A 19,659-nucleotide genomic window follows, 5' to 3' on the forward strand; every position below is an offset into this window, starting at 1 on the left:
GAATATTCATCTATGTGTCCCCGAACTTCGTATTCATCCATATATAGATCTTTGAACTGGGATTGAGAACGAAATTGGTTCTCCAAAGAAGGCGTTTCCGTGCAGCATCATACGTATGACCTAAAGGTTGGTGATTGGGTTTGAAAGGTAGGCGTACACAGTAGAGTCCGACCGCGTCCCTCGAATAGGATCAATCAAAGTGTTCATCACACTTTTTCTCTTCTGCCATTTTATTGGAGCACGATGGAAGTTCCTCTTGCTGCCAAAAGCGTTGCAATTCAGAATGTAATACATTGTCTTGAGTTGAAAGAAGTGAACTTGAAAAGTTACAGGCCGATTGTGTTTGTTAAGCACTGGGGGCTTGTCCCATTAAAACGGAACCAAAGTGGGTGCCTATTACATGAGGCATACATGGTCCCAGAGAGTGATTTTATTGAGTTAGGCGTATAGGCGTTATAGAACCACCTATCAAAACATCAATACCGTCTGGTAAATGGAAAGTTTGGTCGGCGAGAACATAAAGTTTTACTCGACGGAACACTTCCGGTGAGATGTGGGTCCCCGGTATATTCACAGAAATATTGTTCAAAATGTGGAAGTGTCGTCCAGAAGCCAAGAGTCGGCCTGTGAGAGTTTCCAAGTTGAGCGGCATCATGCCATTAGTGGAGGCAGAGAGTTGATCTAAACCTCCTATCTTTAAATTAGAGGCATAGCGACGTGAGCCTAACAGATTTTCCGCCTTATAAAACTAACCCATTGTAAAGGAATACTATCAACATTCTAATTTCTCAATAATGCTATGTATCTTGATAAAGAAATCGTTGATCTATCTTGGTCATCAGAGAGTTGAGAACTAGGAGCATCTTCCGGAGACGGATTTTCCAAAACTCGGTTCAGATTGCCTTCAAATTCTATTCATTTTTTAGTTATCTCGTTACCCTGAAAAAAACTCGAGTGTTAACTTGAGAGATTGGAGAGGGGACAGCGGTGTTCGCTTCAACAGCAGCTAATAGTTTTGAAAAACAACTATATTTTACCAACTCGGTGGAAGTTTCATATGTAGCGAACTTAAATGGCTTCGACATGATTGTAGTTAAACCAGTAACCAAATAGTAATAAATAGGAACAAATTAAAAAGTAAATTCAATTAAATTTCCAACAAATTGATAATGGATTAGAAATTAGTTTAAATGTGAGTTGAAGTAAGGATAATAAACTGAAATTATGACGATTGTTAACCAATAATTAGTTATTAACTGATTATTAAGAACTCTATGGCGAATACAAATAACTAAATACAGAAATTTAATAAGAGTATACTAAGAAACACTTAAATGATTTTAAACTACAGAGTTAAAAAAACATATATTTTTGTTTAAAAGACCATTCCACTATTAGTGAGGTGTAGCAGGACACTGCTTACAAACAAACGGCCCATTTATTCAGCTGTGCGGCTAAGAATAAATCTAGAAACGGGAATAGAACAGAGAATCGATTACACTACAACCATTGGCAATCTTTATTCAAACCATGTTACAATTTACTTGTTTAGCTTGAATAAAATTAGCCTTTTCACAAATAAAGTTAACTAACTCTGAAAGATTGAATTTTAATTCGTTAGCATAATTAATTGTTAATTAAGTCACATGAACAAAGATAATGCTTATAATCGAACAACAGACAATATTATGACTAAATAATAAATTTAATCAACAATGTGTTTTATTCTTTACATTAGAGCAGAGCTGAGAGAGAAAGTTCAACGGCGGGAAAGATGGAATGTTGCAACAGTCCAATCTAAGGGGTGTGCAATGATGCTTCAGCGTCATTCAACGGAAGAAAAAGTCGCTATGGAAACAAGGAGCATATGCTTTTTTGGCGCCATTGGTCAGCGTTACCTAATTTTAAAGACAAAAATTGTTATTCTGTATTTCTATAGGACTTCTGTAGGACATGATCCGGACCATTGACCATTTGTTTCGTGAGGGAGTTGATATTAACTGGATATGAATAATAAAATATATGCAAATATAGGGCAATTAACTAAGAATAAAGAGAAATATTTAAAGTTGAAATGGCTTGTCAGTAACGTAATAAGGTTATTTCGAAGAACCATTAGATCACTCTGCTACCACTAATGCGAGTCCGAGTCCACACTTGGGAGAGAGAGTGTCCAAAGGGGTTGAAGAGATGTAGCACTGAGAGGACGGATAACGAACAAATAACGCACATTGTCAGTTCACAACAGCCACGGTAGTCACGTGAGGGAGTTTTCAACATTCATATCGTAGTAAAACTTGCACAAGTCAATGTTTGAAATGGATACAAAGGGGTTTTTAAAAATTAATACTGTTTAAAATTATAAAGGGAGGTTTAAATATAGTGGTACTACGAGAGGGAAACCATGATAGCCGCTTCATGTCGTACAATACAATACGTTACAATACTAGGAGTGTTTGCGTAATTACACTTAAATTACGCAAATCGTATCTTATTGATAGAATACAGTTTGACCAAATTTCGAACGTGCAGTCTATGGAGGGGGGTTGTGGCATTGTGTCCCTCAGTGCTCTATTCTCAGTCCGCTACTCTTTTATAGCACGCCAACAATGTTGGTCCATCGCTATATCATGGTTAAATTGAGTTCAACAAAACAATCCGGCGAATAAACTAAATATTTAAAAAAAAAAAAACTAAATCAACTTTTGTTCACTTTTATCAGCGACAGACATTAAATTTTTGCCCAACGGTCATGTCACGTAGACAGTGTTTGTCTTTAGTCATATATGTATTGAGGCAGTTATATAAATACTGCCCAACTCAGATGCTGATAACGGCGTTTAATGGACCTATCCTAACCCGATATATCTTACAGCGTAGTCTTGTAAGAGGAGGGGTTGCACAAACACACATTTTGCCAGACTTTTCATCCTTCAAACGACAGCCGTCAGAACTATTACTAAACCACAATTATTAAGAGAGTCGTGCAGACTAGCAATCGGAAATCTGAAAATGTTGACTTTACAGTACTTCTATATTCCGGAGACGTCTATTATTTTTAGGTCAAAGTGCAATCTCGTAAGAGGCAGGGATAACTGCCGAAGTGGAAGACACAGAACGGTAGCATTTGAACGTTTGCTTCCTCAAGCAGATGTTGAGTTTGTGGAAATACTGCCAAATTTCATAAAAAATACTACAATGCAATTTAAAACTCATCTGAAACCAGAAGCGATTTCAAAAGTATTTTACATATATACGAGTTTACGGCTCGTTTCTGAGAGACAGCAAGATTGGCTGACTGTCATTGGGACAAGAGTGGGGAAAATATTTGGAATAAATGAGAATTGGAGTGAATTAAACATACACATAATCAGTGAGACCCTAATGCAGTAAACAAAATAATACAAAATTCTAGCATTTGTTTCTTCACTTTAACGGTTGTATTACACATTATTGCATATACAAATATATGTTTATATGCAATAAACACTGTATTGCCTACCATCAAGGAGAATCTCCGAATCTCTCTTCCTAAGTAAATCGTCAATCCTTTACTGTCTCGTAACTTTTGATGTAACTGTTCTCTCGGAAACAATTCACTTCCGTCACCTTAATTACCATAATAAGATACCTTTATATCAGTGATTTTTCATCATATATCATATATTCCTCACGGGTGGAATGTCATTGATCAATCATACTGTGTGCTTACTGACATCATATATGATATGGTACTACAGCATTTCCCATTGATATCACTAGTATTAACAATTCTTACTGTCTTTATAGGCGTATGCTGCATACCTGCTGGCTAATATGCCTACTAAAAGCCCTAGTCGTTAATTTTACTGAGGCTAGTCGCTGCCTTAATCTTAAAGGGATAAACGTTGATGCAAATAAGGTAATTACCGTCATTCAACTACGTTTCTATTCAAATCATAGTGTAGTGATATAAATAAAAATAAATTTATAGAACTTCAATTGTTTGCGATTTAACACAATGTTTTCAACTTTTGATATTTTTCCGTAAGTCTTAATTCACATATAACAAATTCACGTATTACAAATAATAAATGCTTAGTAATTGCATAGCTTCCTAATAATGCTTATAGTTTACAACTAAAACATATATTTGCTCAACTGAAGGTCACAAGTATAGTTTGAAAGTGAAAATGGAGGTTTTAATGTGCCGGAATAAATAGGTAAAACAAAGCCATATAGACATTTTTAATGCACAAGTACAACATTTTAGCCTTCTATTAGACTTTTTTCAAATATAGGAAAGCACTTAGATATTGGATGTTAAAAGGTGTGAGTTAGCGAAGGTCACAAATATGGATTCCTAGAATGGAAGCTACAAGACATGATATATTAACGTGCGCGTGTGTGTGTAGGTTTACAAGTCTAAGAGTACTGAAAAGGAATAAAATACTATCAAATTGTATTCTTATTTTTAACTTGTATAACAAGTAATTTCAAAGTTTCAACAATTAACGAATCTATTTAATTTTTCATAGCTTTTCTGTGACCAACCAGTCTATATAAACTTCCTTCCTGATACTGAAGAAAATAGACTGATAGACAACGCCTGCTTTACAGCTTTCCCACTCCCTGACAACCCACATACTGCCACGGCTTATCTCTCCAGGGTGTAGTAAGTAGTTGGAAATATATGTTCACATAAAAGACTTAAATTAGTATAATCGACAAATAACCTTTACTTATTTGTTTTATATAATATTTATTTTAAATAGTGGTCTTATAATATCTTTTAAGGCTAGTTGAAGCACGCCGTCCATTTAAAACAATTAATGTAGGGAAATATTTCTTAGGAATTATAACACCTATCAATCAAATGTTTTATCTCGAGGATTCCATATTAGAAAACAAAAAATATTGATTTTTCACATATATTAGCCTAAAAAATATGAACATTATTTCAGAAAACAAATGTTTGTTGACTGTATTATGCTTTTAGTTTTATTATTATGCTCTTAAGTTTGAAAAAGTGCACTTTTAGAAAAAAGTAGTAAATAAGAAAATTGCAACTAATTTTACTAATATTTTTTATAAATATATAAAAGTATAATATAAATACACAGGGTGTTAAACAATTCCCACACGGGCTTGATAATTCCCGAAGGTACAACGTAAGCGTAGCTCAAGATGTAAATCATTATAAAGCGTTGATTTTGCAGAGATGAATGATAAAGGGGAAAACCTGGTATCAGTTATTATAATAAAAATTCTTATTTTTAGGTTGAGCTTTGGACTTTACTGACTTGATGTACATCTTACATTATTCTTTAAAAAGATGTACATCTTGAGCTATGTTTACGTTTATTGCAGCCCTGGTTGATATCAGTTATCGTGCACGATAATGGCTTATCAACGCATGTTTATGAATTATATTAAAGTTGTCTATTTAAAAAAAATGTTCTAACTTAGGTTTTTTGCAGTTGTGATGGTTCAACAGACGTGATGACTTTGGTTGTGGCTGACGTAGAGCCTGGGAAGGTAAGAACTGCAAGTAAGTCTTGGGCTTTCTCTCTTATTATATATTAGAAGTTATAATTGCTTGAAATGGTATTTCTTCAACGGGAATCATTTTTATCATTTTATAACCTGGTTTGTTTTGTTTGGTTTAAAATTCAATGAACATTTAAGTTATGTGTTTATAAAGTGTATCTAATCATACAACATAAACCCTGAAATTTCTACTACATAATAAACGATTCGAACGCAAATTTCGTCATAAATTGTTTTTAAATTGTACTGCTATCGAATGCTCCAAGTCACTAATGAAAGAAGAAGGTTCATTACACACATATTGTTATGTATAGATTACATACTTTTAAAGTACTTTGACAGGAACAGTGTTACATACAGCCTTAAAAAAGTTAATATAAGGGGGAAACGTTTTGCATACTTGGACTGGATGTTTATTTTAAATTATTCTGAAACCAATTATTGCAAAGCTTGATTAATGAAAAGTTCCAAAACGAGTTTTCTATAAAGGTCTCAATTTACATAGTGAATGATTTTATAAATAAAAAAATATACTATGAAATTTAATTTAATATGAAAAGGCTGATGTTACAAAAAACCATTAAAAGGATTGTAATTGGTCGAACATCAATAAGTGTGACGGAGAACCTGAAATTTCCTAGACTATAATAATCGAATTCGGTGGGAAGACAAATACTTAAGAAAGGTTCCTACTACAAAAACTGTGGTTATACGATAATGTTTTAAGCGCAGATAATTATAAAATAGTGCTGAGAATTTGTATATTTCTTTGTTTTGTAAGTCTAAATGTAGTTTAACACTAATTTAAAATCGAATGATACGGAATATATAATAGTCATTATTTTCACTGCAAATACTGCTAAAGAACTAAATTATGTTGTCTAAAATTATTAAAGAATTGCTTTTAGAGAGAGTTTCCTCTTTACAATTATACCACTAGTATCCACTCAGCACTATTAACAATACTGTTCTCAAAATAGTATAATTTATCTAAAAAGAATTCAAATATAATTTGATGGTCAGTATGGATTTACAGACTTGATTTATGATTTGTATGATACGCATGTTGATCAATGAAACAAAATCAAGCATGAACGATCGGCAGAGTAATATTACGAGTATTAGCTATAGTTATTCTAACTTCTAACTCTAATTTAATTTAATTTTGAACTAAGAAGAGAAATAAGTTTTCGATCGGACGACCCTATTTGGCAGGCAACAATTTGAATCTATCAGCAGAAGTGATGTAAAAAAGAAAAACTATGAAGTACTTTATGGCATTTAATTTTTTAATTTATTATATGAATCTATATTTAAATATTTTTTACTTGCAATAAATTAAAATTCTTATTTTTGGCTGGTAATTCATTTCTTCTGGGAAAGTATTAGGTAGATGAACGAAGAGTTTGTTAGCCCACACCAAATCTTGCAATGTTGTATACAGTATACGAAACCATTATACTGTAATCATTGTTAACGAGTTTTTATATTGTGTAGAGAATATAATATTATTTTTATATAATTTATCTTGCTTTACAAAAATAGGTTTATATAACGTTCATATCTCATATTTTCTATCATAAAACCTCCGGCCATCATTGTCGAATGCCAAAGCACAAACGATGCTGCTCCGAACTGATGGCGATCCAGAAAATATAAAATGTCTGTCTAAAGTACCATGTATGAATGTCTGTAAGTAAACAGAAAATTTAGCATTACATAAATTTTAATATTACGTACATTAGATAGAAATTGTATATATTTCGAAATTGAATCAAAAATTCAGTCGAATTTATTTTCTATTAAAAATTTTAATGGAGAATCGAAACAGTTCTAATGAAAAAGAAATCTTCCTCTGCTTAAAGTTTATTTTTGACGATAGAAGGATTGTGAAAGAAACAGGATTTCGTCCATCGTTAAGTGAAAAAAATTAGCAACACTACGTTTTTTTTTTGTTAAGTGCATGTTTTAGAATTAGTAGAGTTGACACACACCTCGCAGTGGTTATGTATGATTCCTGACTTATGCGTGTCACAGTGCTCTGGTATGAATTGTTTACTTTAACCTAGACTGTAGTTTTGTCTTAGGTCAATTAATAACCTGAATAAGAGATCAGTTCAGAGTTCACACACGTTAGTTAGAGAATTCGAATTAAATTTCATTTTGTAATTAGATTACTCAGATGTGTTAATTTATTACAACAACTATTAGATTTAGATTTCTCGTATATATTAAACTAAGGCCTTAACAACCAAACTATCCACAATTTTCCCTCTGATATAGCGTTTATGCTATATTTGGTAATATAATTAATAATTATTATTTCTTTGTGCATTATATTTATACATTATGTATATATATATATATATATATATATATATATATATATATACATACCGTTTTAACTACCGCAATAGAATAAATAGCATTTATTTCATATAGTACATAAGATTAAATGCCCTTAAAATATTCATGTGGTAACAGTGATATTGGAGTTATATTTTCAGGTATAAAATTTACAGGCCCTTGTAACAAATGGTATCATGCAGGATGTATATTATAGAATATAATTTGACAAAATGGACCTCTGCGGAAACTGAAACCTGGCAATGCATAAAATGTAGGAAAGATCAGTATCTATACCTATCTAAAGATATACCAGATCCAATCTCATTAAATAGCTGAAGCACCATTGAAGACCTTACAAATAGTCTTATTGAAAATAAATATCTAGAAAACTCAAAGAGTGAGGAGGACATATTGGAGATGGCTGCAAAAATAAGGTCAACATTGGTTGAAGAAAATAAACTGTTAAAAGAGGAAATTCTCCAGTTAAACACCAAACTAAATATTATGGAGGATACAGTGGAAGAGATGGAAAGTGAAGAGAGGGAACACATTGATAAAATAGAGCATTTATTACAGCTAAATGCGGAAGTCCATGCTCAACTCGCAAAAGAGAAGATACTTCACCTTGAAGCACAATGTATCTATGAGGAGCGTGACCTGAAACTGGGACAACTCACTGATAGCAATGCAAAAAGAATAAGAGAACTGGAAAAAATATTTTGTAAGGCAAAAGAAAATTAAAAATCAAGAAATAAAACAAACAATATCAAGGAGTCTGCAACACAAACTTCTCTTCCTATTCAAGAGCCCTAAGTAAATAGTGACAACTCCATCTCTGTTCTGTTTGAAATATCAAAAGTAAAAAATAAACTTGACCGGATTGAAACCATTCTTAATTTTTTAACTTCAGGAGCCAGACATGCCTGTAATAAAAACTTAATAGCATCGTGACAGAACAAAACCAATACCTGACCTCAGGAATCAGTCAAACCTGCAAAGAAAAGCTGAAACCAGCTTGACATAAAATAGTCTATCCTTAACGCGAGGAACCCGCCTAACCTGCAAGCGAAAACTAAAAAAGCTTGACAGAAAGCAGTTTATCCCTGACTTCAGGAACCAGCCAAACCTGCAGGAAAAACTGAAAAATACCTTGACAGAAAACAGTCCTGCACAAATAATTAAATTGAATACACTGACAAAGCTCTAGGCAAAGGGAAAAAGGCAAATATATGTTTAGTGTCTCTCTTCAAGTAGCTAAATCAGTTGAACAATCAAATGTCTCTGGGCATCAAATACCTGGCAACATAAAACTAAACATGCGGCTGAGGAACTCTCCTAAACTAAACTCAAAAATAAAGGGAAAGCATAAAGATTATGAGGATTTCTTCATAAAAAAATTGTGCCTTTTTCAAGGAGCATATGAGGGAAAATTGAAGTGAAGAGAGCACTGAAAAGCAAGACAGTACAGCCAGTGCTAATCTTCAATCAGCCTCTGAACTCAAAGACGATGTTCCAGCAAAGGAAAAATAAATCCTAGGAAAAATAAAAACATACATAGAATCACCATACTCACAGGGCATAGGACACAACAATCCTTCATCTTCTGAACAGAATCTATTGGAAACTGTCATTAACATAACATCACTTAACGCACTGGTTTTAGGGAAGATGCCCAACGACATAACAAAATTAAAAACTCAACAGAAAACCAAAGTATACCTAAAATACCTAAACTCCCGAAGAAGCTTCAAGCTTCTAGCACTCACAAAAACTAACCTCTCTAACAGGTGCACATCAAAATATTAATTTGCTGTCAAACAAAGCAGAAAGGCTCTCCAACGTCCTCTGTAGTTAAACACCAGATGTACTAATAATAACGGAGCATGGACTATCTAAATAAAGCTTACATAACACTTGTATATCTGTGTAAAAGGAGGTGTGTCAGCCTATAGAAAAAAAGAAAATTCTGTTAAACTTCTAAGTAGAAGTGGACATGAAACAAAGCTTGTTTGTGAAGCAATACTCCGTGCAATAAAACTAAAAACGGAAACCCTGCTAGTGCTAGGAGTATATATACCTCCAAACACCAACCTGGACATCATAACAGATATACTGGACCGAACTCTCCAAATTAACAAAAATATTGTGATCATGGGGGATATAATTGTTAACAATCTACAAGAAAATGACGGCAGCAACAATCTAGAGTGCTTCCTACCATGTTTTAACATAACTAGATTAAAGCTACCGCCAACTAGAATAACACGTAAAACCATATCAGCAATAGACTGGATCTGCAAAAATATGGAACTTGACTAAATCCGCACAACAGTCACCTTGACGAACCTATCAGACCGTACTACGCAAGTAGCCGTATTAAACTTTCCCAGAGCCAAATTGGTTAGGAGAATTTTCAGTAAAAATAGCCATTGATTATTTTAAGAAAAACCTGGAAAATCAAAACTGGGAAAGTATTTGTTTTACTAAAGATATTAATATGAACTTTAATACGTTCTATAGCATAATTCACACTAATATGAATATTGCTTGCCCTTACACAAACATCTACAGGAAACAAAATGCAACAAAGAAGTGCTGGGATAATGATTACACAAACCTGAAGACTGTTTATATCAAAGCATTAGGACGTGAACTCTGCTTAGGCCTAACAGAAGACAAAAGGATCACAGCTGAAAGGAAAAAAGAATATGACCGTACACTAAAAGATCTGTACGAAAGAAAAAAGATTGCTCACTTCAAAAAACCTAACAATAAGACAAAAGTGGTCTTACAAGTAGTTCATTCAGAAAAGAAAGGCACAGAAAATCTTGAAAATCCCCAACTTCATGTAAATGGAACCATCATTAATCATACAGTAGAAATAGCTGATTATTTCAATAGTTTTCCACCTCAACAGCAGAAAAAGTATTTCAAGACAACACCATCAAACCCAACATTATCAACCATTATACAACATAAATACAATTGAACAGATTCCAGTTTCTATGTACATAAAGCAATAGACACTCTGAATCCTAAACCATTGAAAGGGATAGATGACATATCGGTCAAGCTTTCAAAAATCTGTAAAAATGTACTGATTGCTCCACTAGCGAATATAGTAAATAAATCATTAAAACAAGGAGTTTTCCCAGTTAAACTTAAAATCGTTACAGTATATTCAAAGTATAAAAGGGACCAGCTACGGAAACAAATAGTTACCGACCTATTTCCCTATAACTAATTTCTCTAAATCTATTTAAAACATCGTCTTGGTACAGCTTCTACACTACTTTAGGCAACATAACCTGCTTACTCAACAACAGTATGGATTCTTAAAGGCAGATCAACTGCAACTGCTTTAGTAAAACTTGTAGAGCACATCATAGACAAACTAGAAGAGGGCTGGGATGTAACCAGTTTGTTTTTAGAATTCAGTCATTGAATGACTCATTCACAGCTGTTTAATAGAAAAACTGAAAGCACTAGGTATAGTAAGAGAATCAGCAAAGTGGTTCTATATCTGGTGTGATAGAGAACAGCTCTTAGAGCTACAGGGCACAACCAATAACATAACAGAAAAATTACAATTAAAGACACTGCATGTAAAACGATGAGTACCACAAGGATCAGTGTTGGGAGCAGTACTATTCCTTCTACTGACTAATGACCAACCAACTCATCTACAAAGAATCTGTCAAACAATAGTGTATACAAATGACGCTGTCATTACAACCACAGGAAAAAAATAAGAGCAAACATTAATTAACACTCACAGAACCTTTACTGCTACTTAACAATACTCTGTTCCTAATCAATTGGCCCATAACAAAGAAAAAAACTGTCCAATTATCTTTATAACCAAAGACAAGGATGAAAATATAGGAATAAACGTATTAATAAAAAGTACCTTGGCATTGTAATTGCCTCCAATCTGTCTTGGCAGTCACATGTAGACCAGCTGTGCAGGTAAGTCTGCTCTGGAACCCATCTTCTGCGTAGACTAAATCAAGTTTGTACTCCAAAGGGAACAACAACTGCCTATGCCTACTTGCCTTTTTTGAGTCTCACATAAGACATATCATCTTGTGGTGGAACAACTTCTGCAAATTTATAAAGTTCTCATAGAACAAAAGTATGCTGTTAGATGTCTTCTGAGTCTTGATTACAGAGAAAGCTGCCGAACAGCATTTGCCGAACTTAAAATTTTAACGGTGGTGACACTGTACATACATGAAGTTATCTTGCACACAGTCTCTACCCGTCTACAACCAGGACATCAAGATATACACCACCATAACACGTGACATGCCTCCAGCTTTGTTCTACCACCACATCACTTAAGTCTGTTCAGCAAAAAACCAACATATGCTAGAGCAAAGCTGTTCAACTTGCTGCCAGAATAACTGAAGAACACACCTGCACAACGACTAAAGAAGCGACTGACTGACTGGCTGATAAAGAGACCTCTTTACTCAATGAATGAGTAACGAAAAAAGACAACATTTTTAATAATTAACCATTATTGTAACCACATGACGCTTTACTAATCTCCAACATTGTGTAAATAAATAACTTGTCTATTGTCTATTAAAATTGTATTTACACTTTAAACGATCATATATTTTGTATTGTAGCTCTCCTGAAAAACTGAGTTTTTGTTGTACCACTTTTCTAGTGGTAGTGTGGTATAATTATTGTGTACAATGGATACATAAATAATTTCCATTAACATTTTTTTATTTCACAGACCCTTTCTCGACTTTGCTGTATACATTCTTCGGCTATGCTGGTTGTGATACTCGACTAGTCTATCAGTGTACTGAATATACTCCAGGTAAAGTCTAATGTAGTTTTTGTTTTAATTTATACTAGCTGTTACCCGCGGCTTCGCACACAATCTTTAGAAAAGTCCTTATATTACTTAGTAAAAGCAATTATGCGCGATTAGCCGCGGGTAACACCTAGTTCGTCAATACATTCGTAGTATTTTATAACGAAAACTCTTGATTTTCAATAAAATACCAATTACAACCAGATACCCAGTTACCCACGGCTTCGCACGCGATTTCCTGCAGAAGAATTGGGACATAGAAGGCATATTTCTTTTGAACGTCCTTATTACCCTTCTGAGATAAATAGTCACTGAAAGATACTCCAAGCTCATGAACTATTTAAGATTTAAATTTTAAAACAGTCTCAATATGCACTTGTGAAATAACTGGAATTTTTCTCTAATATTCTATGATTTTTGTATACAATTGAACTATGTTAGCCCAGCGTGGGCAGGAGTCAAAAGTCGAATTCATTTGCACACATACGATGTAATAAATGATGGCGCTCAATGTAATTTTAAAACGAAAATAGGCATATATTAGGTACATATTATTACAGTCTAATGATTATGAGCTCCAGATGTTTAACAAAATTGCGTATGGTTTTTATTTTATTGAAACAAAATTTGCTGATTCTCTTAAGCTTACTTTATGCTTTTAAACTGTAAATGTAAAGAAATTTAAATCGTAATTAAATTATATAAACATATTTGTTTGTCGCATTATACATGTTTACAAAGAACAGCTGATTAAATTTGAACAGGCTCTTTCACTTAATAACATATGTTTGCTGCAATGCATTTCTTACGGGTATTTCCGTAACTTTTTGAGACCAGTGGGGCGGAATTCTGAATCAGGAATGGGATAAAAAGTATCCTATGTCCTTCTCCCAGTCCTTAGCTACCTCCCTACCAATTTTCAGCCAAACCGGTTCAGCCGTTCTTGAGTTATAAATAGTGTAACTAACACGACTTTCTTTTATATATATAGATATTGCTGTATAGAACTTACGTGTTTGAACTAATTTTTATCCGTCAATAACAACAGTTCTCACATACATATATAGGATGATCTTAAAGTCTCCCTATTGCCATATATTTAAGTTTTTCTTGTAAAAATTATGTATTTTGTAACAACATTTTTGTATTTTCTTCTGAATAGCGAAAAAATATATTTAAATACCCACAAATCATTTCAATTCGCATTAATAATGTCTTTAAAATGAGACATCTCTACATTTACGACTAAAATTAAAGGCGTAAAATTATTAACATTCTTACGGAAATAAAATTGTAACCGAGAGCAGCTAGCTCGAAAGTAAGATATGAATTTTTATTAGCTTTAAGACCTCTCAAACTTATATTGTTTGAACTTGTATTGTCAAATTGGCGTCTATTCTGCTGTATCTGTAAATACACATCAATCAACAACCACAGAAAAATTTCTATTGACCGATTAACATGGTATTAGTCATAAGCGTCTATAAAATCACCCATATGGTGTCCAACATTAGGATTAAAACTTAACTTATTTTTACCATAAATTTACCAATGTTTATCTGTATATAAATGAATATTTGTCTGTATGTCTTTTATAGAATCATAAATTGTGCTACCGAACAGTATAAAAATTTGTATCTATATGTATATTTAATGAAAGTGTATAAGCTATGCCCATTGATTTAACTTGCCATCAGGCGGCGCTGCAAAATGTAAAGTTTTTCAAAGCGCCTGCACATTATAAGCTACAATTACAAGAAAGTTACTTATTACATATACAATTAAAAAGCCAAACACTAATGGAAGGCGCTAAAATTATGATGTATATTTGTCTTTGAACTAAATTTCTGGTTAATGCTTGAGTGTTAGACCACTTTACAATAAAATACATGAACGTGTTCAATACACTTTTGATAGATTTTCTTGATCGTGACATCAAGGAAAACTCTACATCGGCGTTGGAAATATAATTCACTTGAAACAGAAGTGCACATACACGAGCAAAGCTTAATAAAAGCGTACGAAAACACAGGAAACAGCTAGTTCTAAAATGTAACCTAATATAAAAAGTTGTTTATATGAACTGTATTTATAATAATAATAGTTACTGATCAAACTATTTATTTGGTATTGTTTTAAGTCAGGGGGGAATTTGTTTTGAACGAAATAATATTTTTAGCCCGAGTCAGTTTTTTTTTGGCCGGGTAGGTTCACGATCGATGCAGTCGATGAGATTATATCCTTCACCCATTCTAACCTTGAAGTGAGATTATCCACTGGTGCCATCATGTGTAACCTATCACAGGTCTTTGACTGTAAATATCGAGACATACTACTGGACAAACTAGAATTGTATGGTGTGATTGAGCGTCACGCTTTTTTCAAGTCATACCTCAGTAAAAGGTAACAAATAGTTTGATCCAATTGAAAGTTTTCTGAGTATTCTGAGGTTAAGTACGGGGTACCACAGGGGTCAGTACTTGGTCATTTCTATTCATAGTTATGATAAACTATTTGATTTCTTGTGTAAGCTCAAAATCTATAATGTTTGCTGATTATGCAACTTTTTCCACATCACACTTATCAATCGCTTCTTTGCAGACAGAAATTGAAAGTTTAATTATACAGACGAATAACAAGTACAGACCCAACATGTTTCTGATGAATGTAGAGAAAACAAAACAAATGTATTTTCTAGTAACCCCAGATTTCACTGCAGGCCTATATTTGTAAAATTAAGTATATTAACAATGGTTAATCTTTACATATGTTATGCATTGTTGCCTGTAAGAATAATTTTAGCACCTTCACACTTTAAAAATTTACATAATTATATTACTAAAACTAGAGATTTAATTAATAGGCAATACACAAGATTGAGTACGATCTTGTCTTCATATGAGTTTGTAGGTATATCTCTTATTAACAAACTACATTTAAGTGATAAGAATGTCAGTGTAAAACTATTTAAGAAAGTCATGGATAAGACTATTTTACAAACTCGATGAATTGTACAGTTGTGACGCGAGCATGTTAAAGTTTGAGGATTTGTAAGTTACATGTGTATTTTAATTTCCACCTATACTACAGCTTATTTTTGGTCATATTTGGCCTATTTTACCATTTTAAATTTATCGTATTTCCATGTGACGTTCGCATGTGAAGTTAAAAAGAATACTTTCCACAACGTTTCATGTTTGTTTTTTTTTACATTTGTACTAGCCTACTTAGCTTTTTAACTTATATTTTGATTTGTTTATTTTAAACCTCTTTTTAACTTATTAACTATTGATTTTAGCTATACTTTGATTCAACTGTATTATACCTGTGATTTAACCATGAGGTTACTGCATGATTGATTGGTCATTGTCTATATATAATGTACATATTTGAATGTAATTTTTGATCTGTTTTAACTTTCAAATTGTAATAGCATGCTATTGTTATGAGATCTATTGCATGTAAATATTTAAGGATTAATAAAGATATCTATCTATGTATTTCAATGAAATGTCAGGTCATTAAAACCAAAATGGCCTGAACTTATGCACATATTGTTAAAAGAGTAAGTTAATATAGTTGCCATTCAAGAAACCTGGCTAACCAACTAAGACAAATTTATCAGATACAAATATCAAGGTTATAAGAATTTATGGGCTAGATAGATATGTACATAATAGTACACATACAATATCAATAACAATAATGAAAGAATATAATTTACATTCAATCCAACTTTTGAGTGTCATAACTACCAATCTAATACATCTAGTAAAAATTATAAACGTATATGGCGCTAGTAAGAAAGTTAACCAAAACTTTTGGTTTGAAAACATATTCTCAGATGATAAAGGATTTACCATTGCAGGTGGTGTTTTAACGCCCATCATACTTTTTGGGGGTGTTATAAAGCCAGTAGTAAAGGTAATGTAATATATACAAACTTTAATAATAACTCTTTATTTATTTTAGCCAATTCCAACAAACCGACAACAACTCCAGCTTTATGTCATCGAGAGTCTACCATTGACCTTACATTTGCTACACCTAAATTATATTCAATTCATCATTGGGATATTCTGCAGGATCCAATGGGCAATAACCATTATCCAATCATAACGTCTTCCAAATTAACCAGATTTACTCGTACATCAATCCTAAAGTAATAGGTCCACATCTAGAAATTAAAAAAGCAAACTACACTGCCAATGTAGAAATCAGAATAAATGATATCTTAAATACATCGTCCACACAGACTTCTGATCTGTATAATATTATGAACGAGGCTGCTACATTATCCATTTCCAATATAACGTTGCCAATAGATACTAAGAAGGTGTGGTTTTCACCAATACCTTGGTGGACCAAAAAATGCTCTGAAGCTGTAACTTATAGCACATTATCATTTAAACATTTTTAAATAAATATGGCTGTTGTTAACTACAGAAATTATCAAATTGCTCAATTTAAAGCCAAATAAGTTATTCAACATGCAAAAAACAAGGATCGACCAGCTTATTTACCCAGATCAGTGATAAAAAATCTACAACTCATGCATGGAAAATAGTAGAAAAATTAAAATAATACAAGCACTCATAATCATGAATTTTATTTATAATAAATTCAATTTGGCAGAGATTTATGACTCACATTTTACCCGATTATGTAGCACAAAACCATGAAATTAATTATTCTTTGATCAACTACACCAAAATCAACTTTACGAATGTTTTTGTAATAGTGTTTTGTGACCCAAAAGCGGTTTTAATATTATATATTCTGCCCACTCTTCTAATTTTCTCAGATAATCTCGGCACATGAAAGTGACGTGTAAGTGAATTTTTCTTTGTTTTCGTTTTTGGACTCAAGGTTTTTTCTATTGTTTCTTTTGCACTTGCTAACTATACACAGAAGGTTTTCAATTATTTTTAAGATCCTACTCAAGGTTTTGTATTACATATTTTAACCCATATTTGTCTAAACAGAAGTTCTTGTTACTCCCTCATCTTGACTGTAGATTATATACCCTTTAGTTCGAAATAGTTACAGTGAGTGCATAGTTAAAACAGTTCTATATTTACGCGGATAAGAAGTTAGGTTCTCTAGTCTGGCATTTCATCTTCTTTAAGCTGAAATTCAATGACTGAGTGTTTCTGGAACTGCTACATTAGTGAACCAAGTTTCAACGTCAAAGCCAACTAACCTATCGGTTTCACCCAGTTTCAAAGTGTTCGACTTCTCAACGATGTCTTTGGAACTTTCAATGAAGGATTCAGTTTCTCTTACAAGTGGTTTCAGGATGCCCAAGTAGATATGTCTATGCACGGTAAACTCCAGGAACTAGTTATTGGCCAGAGAGGAACACCAGGTTTGTGTTTTTAGGGAGGCCACCCATGTTTGTTTATTTAGGAATAGACAGAAGTTAATCATTATCTAAATTTGTCATAACATCTTGGTTATATTTATTAAGGGTGTGGCTATTTTGCGTTCAAATACATCAGTTGGGTCTTAATTTAGTACGGTTTATTTGACAGCATCAGAGTTTTGAAATTTGCTCTTTGTACATCAATGTCTCTGGTTCAGCAGTAGCGTTTCTTTTGTCTGTTAGTCCATTCCAAGGATATATACATCACTGAGTTCCGGCTTATAATTATTGGGAGTTTGTGGTAGTAATTTCGTGTAGTAAATGATTGACTTCGCACTGATATATAGAATGGATTGCACTGGCATTTAAGGCTGAATCTACATGTCTGATTGAGAATAATATTTAGCTCATTAGAACCTCGTTGTTCCAGCACCTATAGAGGTAATCTCTTAATTATGATCAGGAGTTGAAAAATTATATCCTTCCAATAATTCCCGGGAGAGAGAGAGATAGCATTGTAGCATAATGGTTTTCACAGTTAGCTTAAAGCTTCCATTGAGTCAATTACCACAAAGCGATCTCCGTGACTTTTGCACATGAAGATCCTCCCATTTATAATCCTTAGATAGGTTTATTTTTTCTGCTGCTTGGCCCCTCGCGCTGCATTTAAAAGCTTCTTTTCGTCTAGTAATGCTGTTGTTGACATGTATCGGATTTTACAGTCCTTTCATAATGTCCCTGGTATTGAGATTTCTTTTATCTTTCCTGTTGAAGAGAACGGTTGAAGATTAGCTTTCGCACAAAACGGACCACGTTGCTTACTGGTTTCCTATATACGCTAGTAATCGTCTTATAACGAAAACAGTTATCTCATATTTACATGAAGTTGAAACATAATTGCTGCCTTAGATATCACACCCAAAAGATCCTCTCTCCCCTTACAAGGAATCCCATGTATTTCTTTCCAAATTTTCTTTTGATTTAGGAAATTAACCTTGTTGGTGAGTCCCTGTACAGAGTTCTTCAAATTTATGTTCTCTAGATGCAGGTTAGATATACATCCTCCTTGATTTCTCCTACTTGTTTCTTCTCCACATCTTCAATTTTTATACCATTTTCAATTATCCATTTAGAATATTGTCTGGTGAATAACAAGGACATTATAGGCATATTCTTTTTAAATTGGGTTTAAAACTCTTCTAATCTATGGTTACCGGAAGATATTCTAATCTCCATTTCATTTTAGCATTATTTATGTTCAAAAAACAGTATTTTGGGCCCCTGAGGGGACTTTATCGGAGAAGGAATCAATTTGTGTAAGCACCAACAATATAGCTCGAATTTCTGTGTAAAACTTCATGTTGTTTCATTGAATAATTCCAAGGATTTCAGTAACACTTAACCATTTTAAGTGTGTGGAGGAACTCTAGTCAGTGTACGTAGTTTAATTGGTGATGACACTCGTATTTTAAAATAATGTAAGCGGAAATAGTCAATTTGAGTTTTACATTATTTGACTATAACTTTCTTTCATTCACCATTATAGACAGAATTTATGAGTCAGTTTGAATGACTTACTTGA

The sequence above is a fragment of the Homalodisca vitripennis genome, chromosome X (genome assembly GCF_021130785.1).
Source record: "Homalodisca vitripennis isolate AUS2020 chromosome X, UT_GWSS_2.1, whole genome shotgun sequence".
In the NCBI taxonomy this organism is placed as follows: domain Eukaryota; kingdom Metazoa; phylum Arthropoda; class Insecta; order Hemiptera; family Cicadellidae; genus Homalodisca; species Homalodisca vitripennis.